Genomic DNA, 12,984 nt, shown 5'->3' on the forward strand with positions numbered 1-12,984 from the left:
CGGTGTCGGCTTCCGGATTGGAGTTAACAAGCTTTGGCAAGGGCAACCCACGCAGGATTCGAAGATCGCTTCTTACTCGGACCAGCAAGGTCAGAGCGGGTGCTCCTTTTCAGGGGAGCGAGGGCCAGTCTGGAGCAACCAGACTAACAAAGCAAATTCAAAGGTTCGTCCGTACTGGGGCCGCTAGCCAACGGGCAAGCGACCGGACCAATGCGTCAAGCAGGAAAATGCAAAAGGGCCCCACGCAGCACTCGGTGAGTGTGGAGGGGTGAGCTTCGGTGCAAAAGCTGCTCGGGGCTGGAGCTTCTCAAACTCCAATGCACAGCTTCGAGGAAGCTTTGGAAGCTGCACGGTCAGCACTTCGCAGTTTTTCCAAGATGGCCGGCTCCACGCTTCAGGTCACCTCCACGGGTCTCAGCTTTGCAGGGACTGTGGATCGGGCTGTTGGAAGGCAGGAACGCTGGGTCTTATTGATCTTGGTTGCTAGAGTTCTGGCAGGAACTGCAACAAAGCAAACGGTGATGTGCTGGATGGTGCCTGTTTGCACAGGGTGGTCACTCCTTGACCACAGTCTTCTACGTCGAGTAGGATGTCGAAGGGTCCAGAGTTTCGTTTCATAAGTTTCAGTCAGGATAATCTGATGTGCATTGGCACTGCTCCCACCTTTATTCCAAATCTGGGGGATGGATTACCTGCTAGGCCCCTCCTATGGGTGGGACCCAGGAAGGGGGTAGTTACACCCCTTTCCCTTTGTCCAGTTTCGCGCCAGAGCTGGGGCTGGAGTGCCCCAGAACCGGTTTGCCTGGAATTTGCATGGGACACCTTGTGTGCCCCAGGCAGTGTCTAGTTTCTTTCAACCCTCCCTGCTCCAATCCACTATCTCCTGTCTGGGGTGGTGTAGCACCTCCCTGTGACAGGAAACCCTTTGTCCAGGCCTCCCCTGCCAAGTTTCGGTCAGCAGCAGGAGGTCAGACTTGTGTCGGGGCAGCAGCATCCATTTTGTGATGCTGAGGCTCTGGTTAGGATTAACCGCGTTTTAAGTAAAGTAACATGTCTTCTCCCTCTAGAAGGGTGGAATGCTACCCCCGTCGCCAGAACTGGCGAGGGGGTAGTATTCCAAAGTGTATGACACCAAACACGACATGTTTTGATAAAGCCAAAACAAAGTTAGCAATAACCGCGAGGATTATAATGCACTTAAGAGTATATGGTATGGCAGTATCACTGGAACAGCTATAAGGAAATTGTTCTGAAAGCTGCAGACAGGCTCAGCTCATGCCAGAGCCCCATCTCACATAAAACCAAGCACTCTGCCTCCAGGATTGTTAAGGCATGCCATAGGAGTGACTTATAGGTATATATGTGTCCAGTTATAGGTTTAGATATAGGTATACTATATCTAAGCAAGGGGTGATTACACCACCTTGCCCCAGCTGAGTGATCAGCCAGTTGTGTCGATTTAAGTACCAGCCAGGGGTGGCAAAAGATATGCTGCAGCCCCTTGTAGGCCTTGGATGCACCTATGCCCTGAGCACCTATAGTGCATGGTACAGGGGCTGACAAGGTGTCCAGTACCAAATTGGTGATGTACCTTTAGTACATGTATGGGAATTTAGACAGAGAACAGCAGGCTGTGGGTCTGATTAGCAGGCCCACAGCCACATTAAGTCGAAAACCAGTGAAGCAATAAGCAAAAATTGGGGTGACCATAGGATAGCAGACCCTACTCTCCTACACCAGCCTTTTCCAGAATCTAAGTAGGCTCACTTGCACCTGGACATTCCATTAGGTTATGTCTAGCTCCCGTCTAATTGCCTGTATCATTTATGAGATAGGCAATTACATCAATGCCTTTAAACATTTCCCTTCCTCGCTGTCCCAGGTACCTTTCCCCCCTAAGCATATGATTTCCGCTCCATACTGCAGTTGTGGGGGTATCATTGCATTGTAAGCCTTCAGCAATGGTCTGTGGGACATAGAGCCATAGCTGCGATTAAACTTTTTCAACCCGCAAATTGAGGCTAAGGCTGTTACTTTCTGGGCTTCCAGGTGCGTGCCTCATTTTAGAGATTTGTTAAACCATATTCCGAGGTGTTTATACTGGTTGACTATCTCAAATATCGTTTTCCCCAGAAACCAAGTGAACTTTTGGTTTCTCTTCCCAAAGCACAGGATTTTTGTTTTGTCCGTGTTCACGGTGAGACGTTTGGTTGCGCAGTAAATGCTGAACACATTCAACTTCTTTTGCAGACCCAACTCTGTCTGATCCAGGATCACCAGATCGTCTGCGTACAGAAGGCAAGACAAATGCTTCCCATTTACTTTTGGACTTGCAATTCTATCAGTCATCAGAAAGGAAGGTAGGTAGGCAAGAAATCAATCAATCAGCGAATTTATAGAGCGCACTACGTACCTGCGAGGGTCACAAGGCTCTGGGGTAGGGGGTCGCAGCAGCTAGTGGTCGAAAAGCCAGGTCTTGAGTAGTCTCCTGAAGGACAGGGGGTCTTCAGTCTGTCGTAGTAGGAGAGGGAGGGAGTTCCAGGTCTTAGCGGCGAGGTGGGAGAAGGACCTTCCCACGTAGGTGGTTCTGCGGATGCGTGGGACGGCGGCCCGTGACAGGTCGGCGGAACGGAGTTTTCTGTTGGGTGCGTAGCGTGAGAGTCTGTCGTCGAGGTAGGCCGGGCCGGTGTTGTGGAGTGCCTTGTGTGCGTGGGTCAGGAGTTTGAATCTGATTCTTCTGTCCACGGGGAGCCAGTGCAGGTTTCTGAGGTGGGGGGTGATGTGGTCTCGGTGCGGTACGTCGAGGATCAGGCGAGCGGAGGCATTCTGGATTATTTGAAGTCTGTTGATGAGTTTGGACGGGGCTCCGGCGTTGAGGACGTTGCCGTAGTCGAGTCTGCTGCTGACGAGGGCGTGGGTGGCGGTTTTTCGCGAGTCTGTCAGGATCCATCTGTAGATCTTGCGGAGCATGCGGAGGGTGTGGAAGCAGGTGGAGGATACAGCGTTGACTTGGTTGGTCATGCTTAGTTTTGAGTCGAGGATGACTCCAAGGTTGCGTGCGTGGTTTGTAGGTGTAGGGTGGGAGTCCAGTGATGCGGGCCACCAGGAGTCGTCCCAGGCTGAGGGGTTGGGCCCGAGGATGAGGATCTCCGTCTTGTCCGTGTTCAGTTTGAGCCGGCTTTCTTTCATCCAGTCGGCGACGGCCTTCATGCCCCGGTGGAGTTTTGCTTTGGCGGTGAGGGGATCCTTGGTGAGGGAGAGGATCAGATGGGTGTCGTCGGCGTAGGAGATTATGTTGAGGTCGTGTAGTCTGGCGATGCGTGCGAGAGGTGCCATGTAGACGTTGAATAGCGTCGGGCTGAGGGAAGAGCCTTGCGGGACGCCGCAGATGGTCTTGGTGATTCCGGAGTAGAACGGGGAGGCGGACTCTTTGCGTTCTGTCGGAGATGAAGGAGGTGACCCAGTCCAGGGCCTTGTCGCGTATTCCTGCGTCGTGGAGGCGTGTGCGTAGTGTGTGATGGCAGACGGTGTCGAAGGCGGCGGAGAGGTCCAGAAGGATGAGGGCTGCTGTCTCGCCGTTGTCAAGCAGGATTCTGATGTCGTCTGTGGAGGCGATGAGGGCGGTCTCGGTGCTGTGGTTCTTGAGGAAGCCTGACTGGGAGGGGTCGAGGATGCGGTTGTCTTCTAGGTAGTGGGTGAGTTGGGTGCTGACGATCTTCTTGATGATCTTAGCTGGGAACGGAAGCAGGGAGATGGGCCAGAAGTTCTTGAGTTCGCTCGGGTCCGCCTTGGGTTTTTTCAGTAGGGCGTTGATCTCGGCGTGCTTCCAGCTCTCAGGGAAGGTCGCCATCTCGAAGGAGAGGTTGATAATGTTACACAGGTGGGGTGTAATGGAGCTGTTGGCTTTGTTGACGATGTGGTGGGGGAGAGGGTCGGATGGGGCGCCTGAGTGGATGGTGCTCATGGTCTTGATAGTGTCCTCGGTGTTTACGTTGGTCCAAGTAGTGAGGAGGTCGTGGTCGGTGGGGTTCGTTGGGTCTGGTGTGGTGGGGTTAGCCGTGTTTGTTCGAGGATTGAAGCTGTTGTGGATGTCGGTGATCTTGCGGAGGATGAAGGCAGCAAGGGTGTCGCACAGGGCTTGTGACGGCGGGATGTCGTTGGTGCAGGAGCTGGGGTTTGAGAGTTCCTTAACGATGTTGAAGAGCTCCTTGCTGTTGTGTGCGTTGTTTTCGAGGTGGTCTTTAAAGGAGACCTTCTTTTTTTTTTTTGTTGTTTTTTTTTGTTTTGAAGACCTTTATTTGCATCAATAGGATAAACATGCGTGGGCCTACAACCAATCCGGCCGGCCACAAGTCAAAGACGATCAAAAATCAAAATAAGCGACACAAGGCCAGCTGGCAGGCAGGCAAACATATTTAAACAATACTAAGAATGGGAAAAGCGACATTAACGGCCCAATATCAGGATCAATGAGGTCCATTTTATAATAAGGGGACAAGGCTCTAGGCAGACTCATAAATACGGGAAAAACCAATAAACAGGAATACACCCATGCAAACACGGGAAGAGGGGGGGGGGGAGGATGTAAAGTCACGAGTCGATCGTAGCACCAAACAAACGCAAAATATAGTGGATCAGCATACAAGTACTACCAGCATCTCATGCCCCCCACCCAATAACACGATAACAAAGGCAAGGGGAGCGGATAGACTGTACGAACAAAACCTATTTTTCTCCATACGAGCCTGGGAAAAAGGGGGGGGGGAGAGAGGGGGGGAGGGGGGGAAGGGGAGGGGGAGAGGGAAAGGGGAAAAATAGGGGGGGAAACAGAGGGTAGGAAACCAAAAAGGGCAAGAACAGGGGAAAGGAAGGAAGGAGGAACAAAGGAAAAATTTAAAAGGAGAAACACAATCGTGCAAGAAGGGCGCCACCCCGGCCAGGCATCCCGCGGCCAATAGTACAGAAGAAAGTGGAGAGCTGGCGAGGAGAAGGGTATGGGAGTCGCGACGGAGCATCGAGACTGATAAAAGTGGCATAGCAACAGACCCCAACCCACTCATGCCAGAGAAGCGAGGACAGAAGCGGCACCGCTATAAAGGGATAGAAAAGGGCCATAGAACCAAAAGAAAACATCTGAAAGACCCCGCCCACCCGTCCCACCCCGCACCCCTGCAGAAGGCTACGGCCTACCCTCCAAACAGCGTGCCTGTCGCCCTAATCCGAAACCCGAAATATAGTAAAGAAAGAAAGTAGAATAAGGAGACAAAAAGAGGAGGAAAGGGAATATGAAACAAAAATAAAATGTGAGGGAGGAGCCAGAGGATATGAGCAAACACATTCGGCGGCGGCCCTCCCCCGACCAACAAATGAATAAGTATCAAATCAGTACTGCACCTTCACATACAGCAAAAACCGGCAGGGAGGGGGAGGAGGGGGAATTTTTAACGTTTCACAATGTCGGGAATACAAGCATCAGTGCAACGGGCAGGTAAATCAGCAAACTATCATGTTGTGCAATTTACCCCCAACCCTTCCTAACCACGAAACCAACCCAATAAAGGATAATATGGAGCGGACCCCCCAGCACAGAATAATCGTAATGTCGACCAGCGTTACGGCAGTGATGTAGGTTAGGGAGAGCCACCATACGGAGGGAATACAAAAAGTCAATAAAGCAAGTCAATTGTAGCAGCAACGACAGGGCAGGCAAAAGCAAGCCGGAGTCCAGGTGAGCAGTTCGACAATACAATGGTACCCCTCCAGGACAAAAGTTTGAATCCATCGAAGCGGGAGCAAACAGCGGCCCACCATAATTCCCAGTTGTCCGGGAAGGAGCGGATCTCCGCGTCGCGTGGAAATCCTCGAAGTCCGGGCGGTGAGAAAGCAGAGGCTCGAAAGCCACCGGCCCATCAAGCGGCCGAAGAACAACAGCAGCAACTCCTGACGAAGCCGAAGGGGGCGAAGCAATGGAGGCATCAGGACGATAGGGGCGCATGAAAGAGCGGCGACCCAAAATGGCGACGGGCCGCATGGGGTCGGTAGAAGCACCGGGGGCCAAGACAGCGTACAAGGACATCAAGGCGTGCAGGACATCTCCGGGCGTGGGCGCTCGAGTACACACCCAGGCCTCCGCACAATCCGGCCAGCAATAAGCATCGGTGCAGAGCGGATCACCCCCCACGTTGTTGGTAGCCATCTTGTGAGTTTCGCCGCCCCACACTCCACCGTGGGCCCCCAAACAGTTCCCAAATGTAGGACTTTACAGACCTCCGGAGGCTCCCAACAACGCCCTCACCGGCACAGAACGGTCAGGCGCTCGATGGGGGGGGGGGCCCTTCCGAACAGTGGCAGGCCCCACAGGCGTGAGCCAGGCGCGGGATCCAGGGCTGCCGGACAGGACAAAGGCGAAGGGACCCCTTCACACAGTCAGCCCCAAACACATCTCGTCCCCCTCCAGCCGCACGGTCCATAAATCGGGGCCGGTTCAGGATCTCCGGGGCATACACACAGCGGTTCCCACCAGTGGTTCACTCTCGCGGCCGGGGCCAGCAATCTTCGCAACGCCGGTCGGGTCCCACAGGCGAGGTCCCGGTCTCGAGCGCCCAGAGGCCCCAATCTCACCGAGGGCACAGCTGCGGACCCACAGCACGCAGGAGCCTCCGGACCAGACGGTGAGTAAGAGTGGGTCTTTAAATTCCAAAATCTGTAGTGAAGTATCGTCTCAGTACAGGATATATTGCAGGATATTCGAGGTTGGCCGGAGGGCCGACGGAGCCGAGCTAAAAGGCGGCCATTACGCTCTCGAGCTAGGCTCCTCCTCCTCAAGGAGACCTTCTTGGTGGTCCTGATGAGGTGGTGGTGGTTGTGATGGCGTCTTTGTGGACTGTGCGGCTGTCGGCGTCTTTTCAAGAAAGATTGAAAAAAGCAGCGAGGCTAGTACGCAACCCTGTCTTAGGCCATTATTGATCGCTATCTCCGGAGTCAAAACACCCTGTTGTATCTTTAATGACATGTGCCCAGTTCTGACTATGCAACTCCTAAATTACCTCTAGGAGTTCTTCTGTGATATTGTAACTTCTTAACGTCTCCCAGAGACACTCCCTGTCGACTAAATCAAAAGCTGCACGAAAATCTACAAAACAGCAGTGTAGTCTTCCTTGCGGCTCCATGGATTTCTGCGCTAAAGCCCATAACGCAAAGCAGTGGTCTATGTTGAGTGCCCCTCCTTAAAGTCACCTTGTTCTGCTGGCACTATTGAGTGTTGCTCCACCCAGTCCTTCAATCTGCCAATGACTATTTTAGAGAACACTTTCACTCCAATATCAAGCAGATTGATTAATCTGTAATTTTTAGGGTCCTTCATGTCGCCTTTCTTGTGAATGGGCCTGATCACTGCCCCTCTCCAGGATTTCGGGATGATTCCTGAATCCAAGACCGCTAAAAACATCCAGGAGAAAAATTGTGCCCACCAGTCTAGCTGTGTTTTTATTAGAACAGCTGGTAGGTTATCTGGCCTTGCAGCTCGGGTTAGGTTTAACTTCCTAATAGTTTCCTTAACTTCTTCTGAGGAGAAGGATGGCTTTAACTCTTTTGCTACCCTTCCTCTGAAGGCTCTTTCGTTACTTATTACAGGTGCATAATTTACCTTATATAATTGGCCTAAGTAATCCTCCCAGGATGCCTCTTCGACTACACAGCTCAAGGTTCCTGGGGTTCAACCGGAGGCATCCCGGATCAACTTCCAGAAACCTTTAACATTTTTTGTTTCTATTGTTTCCAGTAGATTCTCCCAACATCTTTCTTTACAAATTCTCCTCTTGGAACTTACTACATTTTTATATTCTTTCCTTAATTTAAGTAACTTATTAAGACCCCCCTGCTCGTACCTTAGCCACAAGGATCTATCAACTCTCCTTATTGTCCTTTTTTTTTCTCTACACACAGAATCGAAACAACTTACTAGTTTTCTTCGACTAAACTGTATATTTTTATTACTCTTTTCCTTCTATTTTAGGTCAACTCTGAGGCAATGCACAACCTGATTAATTTTAACCTCAAACCAAGACACCTTGTAATCCCTTGCTTCCTTCCTGATTACATTCTATTGGAAACTAGCTAGTTTCTCTAGACATTGTCTGTTAATTTTGTAGACAAACATTTGGGTATGACATAGTTTGAGGAAAGACTCTTTCACAATGTCTTATGGGTCCCCATGTTAGTTCACAATACAGAGCATTATGGTTACTTTCTTTATGCTGTTTTACCTTAAACATGTTTACCCTGGCATAATTCCAAGCGTGTACAAACACATAGGGCCTCATTTATGAGAAGTGACGCCACGCTGCGTGAAAGCAGCGATGGGTCACTTCTCAGTGCGCCCGCCTTGCGACATGATTGATGCGTCATATTTACTGTATGACGCATCATGTCGCAAGGAGTTACAGATACATCAGTATTTCTGACGTAACTGTATGGCCCAAAAGTGACGCATTGCAGGAGTGTGTCACAAAAGTGATGCAACTCCAGCAATGTGTCTTTTCACATGGGGCAAGCCCCATGTGAACGGGCCTGCATCAGTCTTATGCCTGCTGTGAGGCAGGCGTAAGATATTGACGTCCTAGAAGATTTGCGTCTCATAGATTTCACTGCGTCATTTCTACGACCCTTTCTTGTGTCAATATGCCCCCCTTGCATACAATATACCTGGTGTAGGTATCATGTGGCGCAAGGGTTTACAAAGTGACTCATCTACCTAGATGCATCACTTTGTAAATATGGCGCAACAAGGCGCATTTTTTACGCCACTGGTGCGTCACAAAAAGTGACGCACCGGCGGCGTAAAAGTGACGCACAGCCTCATAAATGAGGCCCATGTTCTATAGGGCAATGTTGGTTAACTTTTCTAAATATCTGATTTGCTGGGCGGTCCGGTTCCATCCTGCCATTTAGACTAATTAACCCCTTTGATCCCAGGAATTTTCCTAGGATGTCGTCATGTTTATTCATTTTACAGGTGGGAAACCAAGCTGGCATTGCGTTGTATCATTTTTTCGATCTCATTGAGCCAAGGGTCTAATTTTGTTTGGATTTAATTTATGATTAAAATCCCTCATAGTAAGCAACAAATAATTTCCATACTTATCGCTCAAAGAGTTCATTACATCCCTAAATAACCCCATTTCCCTTCCATACTCCTCTTGAGAGCCCCAATGTATATAGATGCTTACCAGAATCAATTGTTCATTTGATCTTTCTGAAACGAATAGGGTTAATTTGCTAACCAACATCCATTTACAGGATGGTGTTATTGTCTCCACTTTCCTAGTGGAGACAAGCGTCATAATCCACCCGGCTGGTCGACCAAATCTCTTTTTATGTCCGATAATTGCCAAGCAACTGAGTTTCAGAGATGGTGATAAGACATTGAAAATTGACATCAATTATGCAGGACGAAAGAGCTCCATTCATCCAAACAAACACAGATGGTACAGGAATAGAAAATGTATATCAGCCAAAAAGAAGTTACAATTTTTCGGGAAACAGTGCTCCAATTCATACTTCAAAATGTAGGTTCTTGAGGGCTGAAAAATTAATGTATTCACTGACAATCAAGCTGTGGCTGCTTTCATCAACAAAAACTCTGGAAAGAAGCACACCTACCACCCTACAAATGAACAAGCGATATCCAATGCCGTCAGTGATGTTGAAGGAAAACAACCAGTATAATTCCAAAGCAAGGACAGTCATTTGTAATAGACTAATAACCATGATGCAAGTGACATAACTGCTGATGGTACTGTGTTAGCATGCCTGCTGCACATATATTCACATGTGATGGTACCTAAATCTGTAACTGAAAAAGTGCAAGGTTCATTATGTCAGCGAATACTCTACACACGAGCAATTGACCTGGGCTGACAAATACATGTGTTGCACAAGTGGATGGTCGTTTCTGTCGCATGCATGTATTTACTGTTAGTTGAGTGTGACTATAAGACGTGGCATATGCGGCACAGTCTGTGCTTTTTGTTTTTAGTGCATCTCTGGCTGCCCCCTGCCAGATCTGCCTATGTGTTACTGTTACAGCTACGGATAGAGTAGCCAAAGCTGGTTTATGAGAATATCCACTGGAAAGTTAGGTTTCAGTATGAGAGAGGAAGGGAGGGTTTAAAAGGTAGGAAACAATTTAGGCAGCATGTATGTCATGCATCGAAGTAAAAAGTAGGCGGAGTAATGACGTATGACAGTATAAACCTACAAAAATAACACAATGGCTAATGCAACACAGGAAACCTCACCATATCTAAACTCATATTGTTGTCGTTGAACATTTACGGAATGACGAATCGGAAGAAAATATATGTCTGGTGTATGTCAACAGGTACAATATATATGCAACAATTCCTAGGCAATTAGGATACATACACAAGGACTAATATATTGAGAAACATTCTCTTGCCACTCTCGTTTTATGTTTTATTGGTTACTGTTTTTTCCTTATTTAGCTTTATTGTGAACATTTATGTATTATTTTTATTGTGATGAAGAATTTTTTTATCTGAGTGCACCATTTGATGTTGCCTATTAAAAATTATGTGATTTTAATAATAACTTTTTGTATTAGTGATCTTCTCCTCCACATATATTAGTCCTTGTGTATGTATCCTAATTGCCTAGGAATTGTTGCATATATATTATTTCCCTGTCCTAGGAATTTTTATCTTTGTCCAGGGGGTCCTTGCTTTTTACATATGTCAACAGGTACAACACATATGTATTGTTTCTACTGAAAACCAGCCTCTGTCTAGATGGCTGGTTCCTGGTTGTACAGGGAGGGCTTTGTACAAATGACATGCATAACACTGGTTAATGCATATGGCCTTAACAATGATGACCCAGATGTTGGGTCTACGGTCATGACCTGATGCATTGCATTGTACCGAAGTGCAATTATTTGGTGGATAATAATCTCACACTATACGCAACGCTTGATAGTCACTTGGCAGGTGATAAACACTTGACATGCGCACACTAAGGCTAGAGGTTCACTTTGTAATACATTGCAGAAATATGATATGGTTGCTATCTGGTAAATTAGGCATGTAACTGACAAGACCTACACATATTATTCTAGGGTGTATGAGACCGCCACCAGGACTGATTTCAGGATAGGTACTAGGGACATCGCTGGAAAGTTGGAAAACATATCACATCTTCCCCGAACATATTCAGACCACTCGCCGGTGATGCTGGGTTTAGTATTACCAGACCCAATACACAGACATGTCCTATGGAGAATTCAGCCAACTGTGCTATTGGATAGTTTTTTTCAAAAAGGAAATTAAATAGACTATCACTACATGTTTTGACATAAACAAAGACTGTCAATACTTATGCTACTCTGTGGGAGGGGTTCAAGGCTTTTTTAAGGGGGAACTTATATCTAAAAGACATGACATACTTAAGACCATAAGCCGTAGATTGAGTAGGCTGGAAGGAGACATTAAGCACTGTAGGATGCATATAATACCCCACACCAGTCAGAAATGTTGCACAGTACACATACTAAACTGCAGGAATACATGCATGAGGCCAGAAAAGGAATTAGATTCTTGAACAAATATGCATGGACCAGGAGTAATGGAGAAGGTGAAAGACCAGGGCAAACATTGGCCAAACTAACCCGACTGCAGTCGGTGGCTTAGGTTGTAGTGATGACTAACTCACCCGACGGCACCCTGCGATACCACACAAATATATAATGAATGTCTTCGCTCAATATTATGGTCAACTGTAAAAAGTCTATTGATTCTCCACCTATTAGCTAAGTATGGGCGGAAAATTCGTTCCGCTCGCGGAATTTGCGGATTTTCCGCGATTTCGTGATCCACGAATCGCGCGGAATCGCGGCAAAATCCGCGAATCCGCGGGCGGGACGAATTTTGCTCAGGAAGCACTTACAAGGTTACAGCAGGAGCCCAAGTTGAAGCTAATTTCTTTGCAACCATTTACAAAATGGTTACAAAGAAATTAACTTCAACTTGGCCACCTGCTGTAACCCTTTAAGTGCTTCCTGAGGTGCCTCGTTGGCTACTTGCAACTATTCTCTGACCCTGGGGCGCTAGGTGGCGCTAGACCTACATGGTCGCCATTGCGTAGAGCTCTCGCCAGGCCGGGAGAACTTATACACAACATCCTCATCCTGCCTTAACGTAGAGCACTATACTCTGCGGCTACTCTCGGAGGGAGATCTTCTGCCGCTGTGAGGTGAATCCTGCCTCGAAAGCTCTGACGGCGCTCCTGGAATTTGCGAGCACTGAGACTGGGGCCGACGACGCGCAGAGTGTTGGAGCCGAGAGCGGATCGCGAATCTACGCGAGACCGCGGTCGGACGGGCCGGCTGCTGGAAGGCGTCTGGCGCGAAGCGGACCCTCGGCCGCTGGGAGGACTGCCATCGGCCTCCAGCGGACATTGCGGAAGGGCAGGAGGTGAGGCCCTGGCGAAGTGGGGGTGCTGAGAGGGCATCGCGGCAATGCTCATAGCGCGTCCCCCGGCGGGGGAGAGACGCGGCCGCCATCTTGCGAGCTTCGGGCGGCGGAGGCCGAACATTTGCTAGGCGCTGCACACTGGGGACGGTGAGCGGCTACCTCGCCTCGGGGGGTGTGAAGGCACATACACGGAGGTTACTATCCTTGAGGGGCTGCCCGGCGGATACCATCTGTGGGATCGGGGGAGCCCTGCTGCCCCCCCCCCCGGCCATAACTGCACAGCTCGTCGGACGACATTGATCTGCTCAGGAGGTGAGAGGAACCTGCGGGGCGTCTGCGGAGGGGCGGCCTGTCCTGGCAGCTGGGAGCGCGCGCGAAGGGGGTGCTTGGAATCCTGTGCACGTGGGCCCCCATCTATCTTTGTACGTCTGGCCTGGGCTGACCCGATCTATCCATCCGGACCGGGCCCGAACTGGATCCGAGCTGGTGGGGCGCT

The sequence above is a fragment of the Lissotriton helveticus genome, chromosome 9 (genome assembly GCF_964261635.1).
Source record: "Lissotriton helveticus chromosome 9, aLisHel1.1, whole genome shotgun sequence".
Lineage (NCBI taxonomy): Eukaryota > Metazoa > Chordata > Amphibia > Caudata > Salamandridae > Lissotriton > Lissotriton helveticus.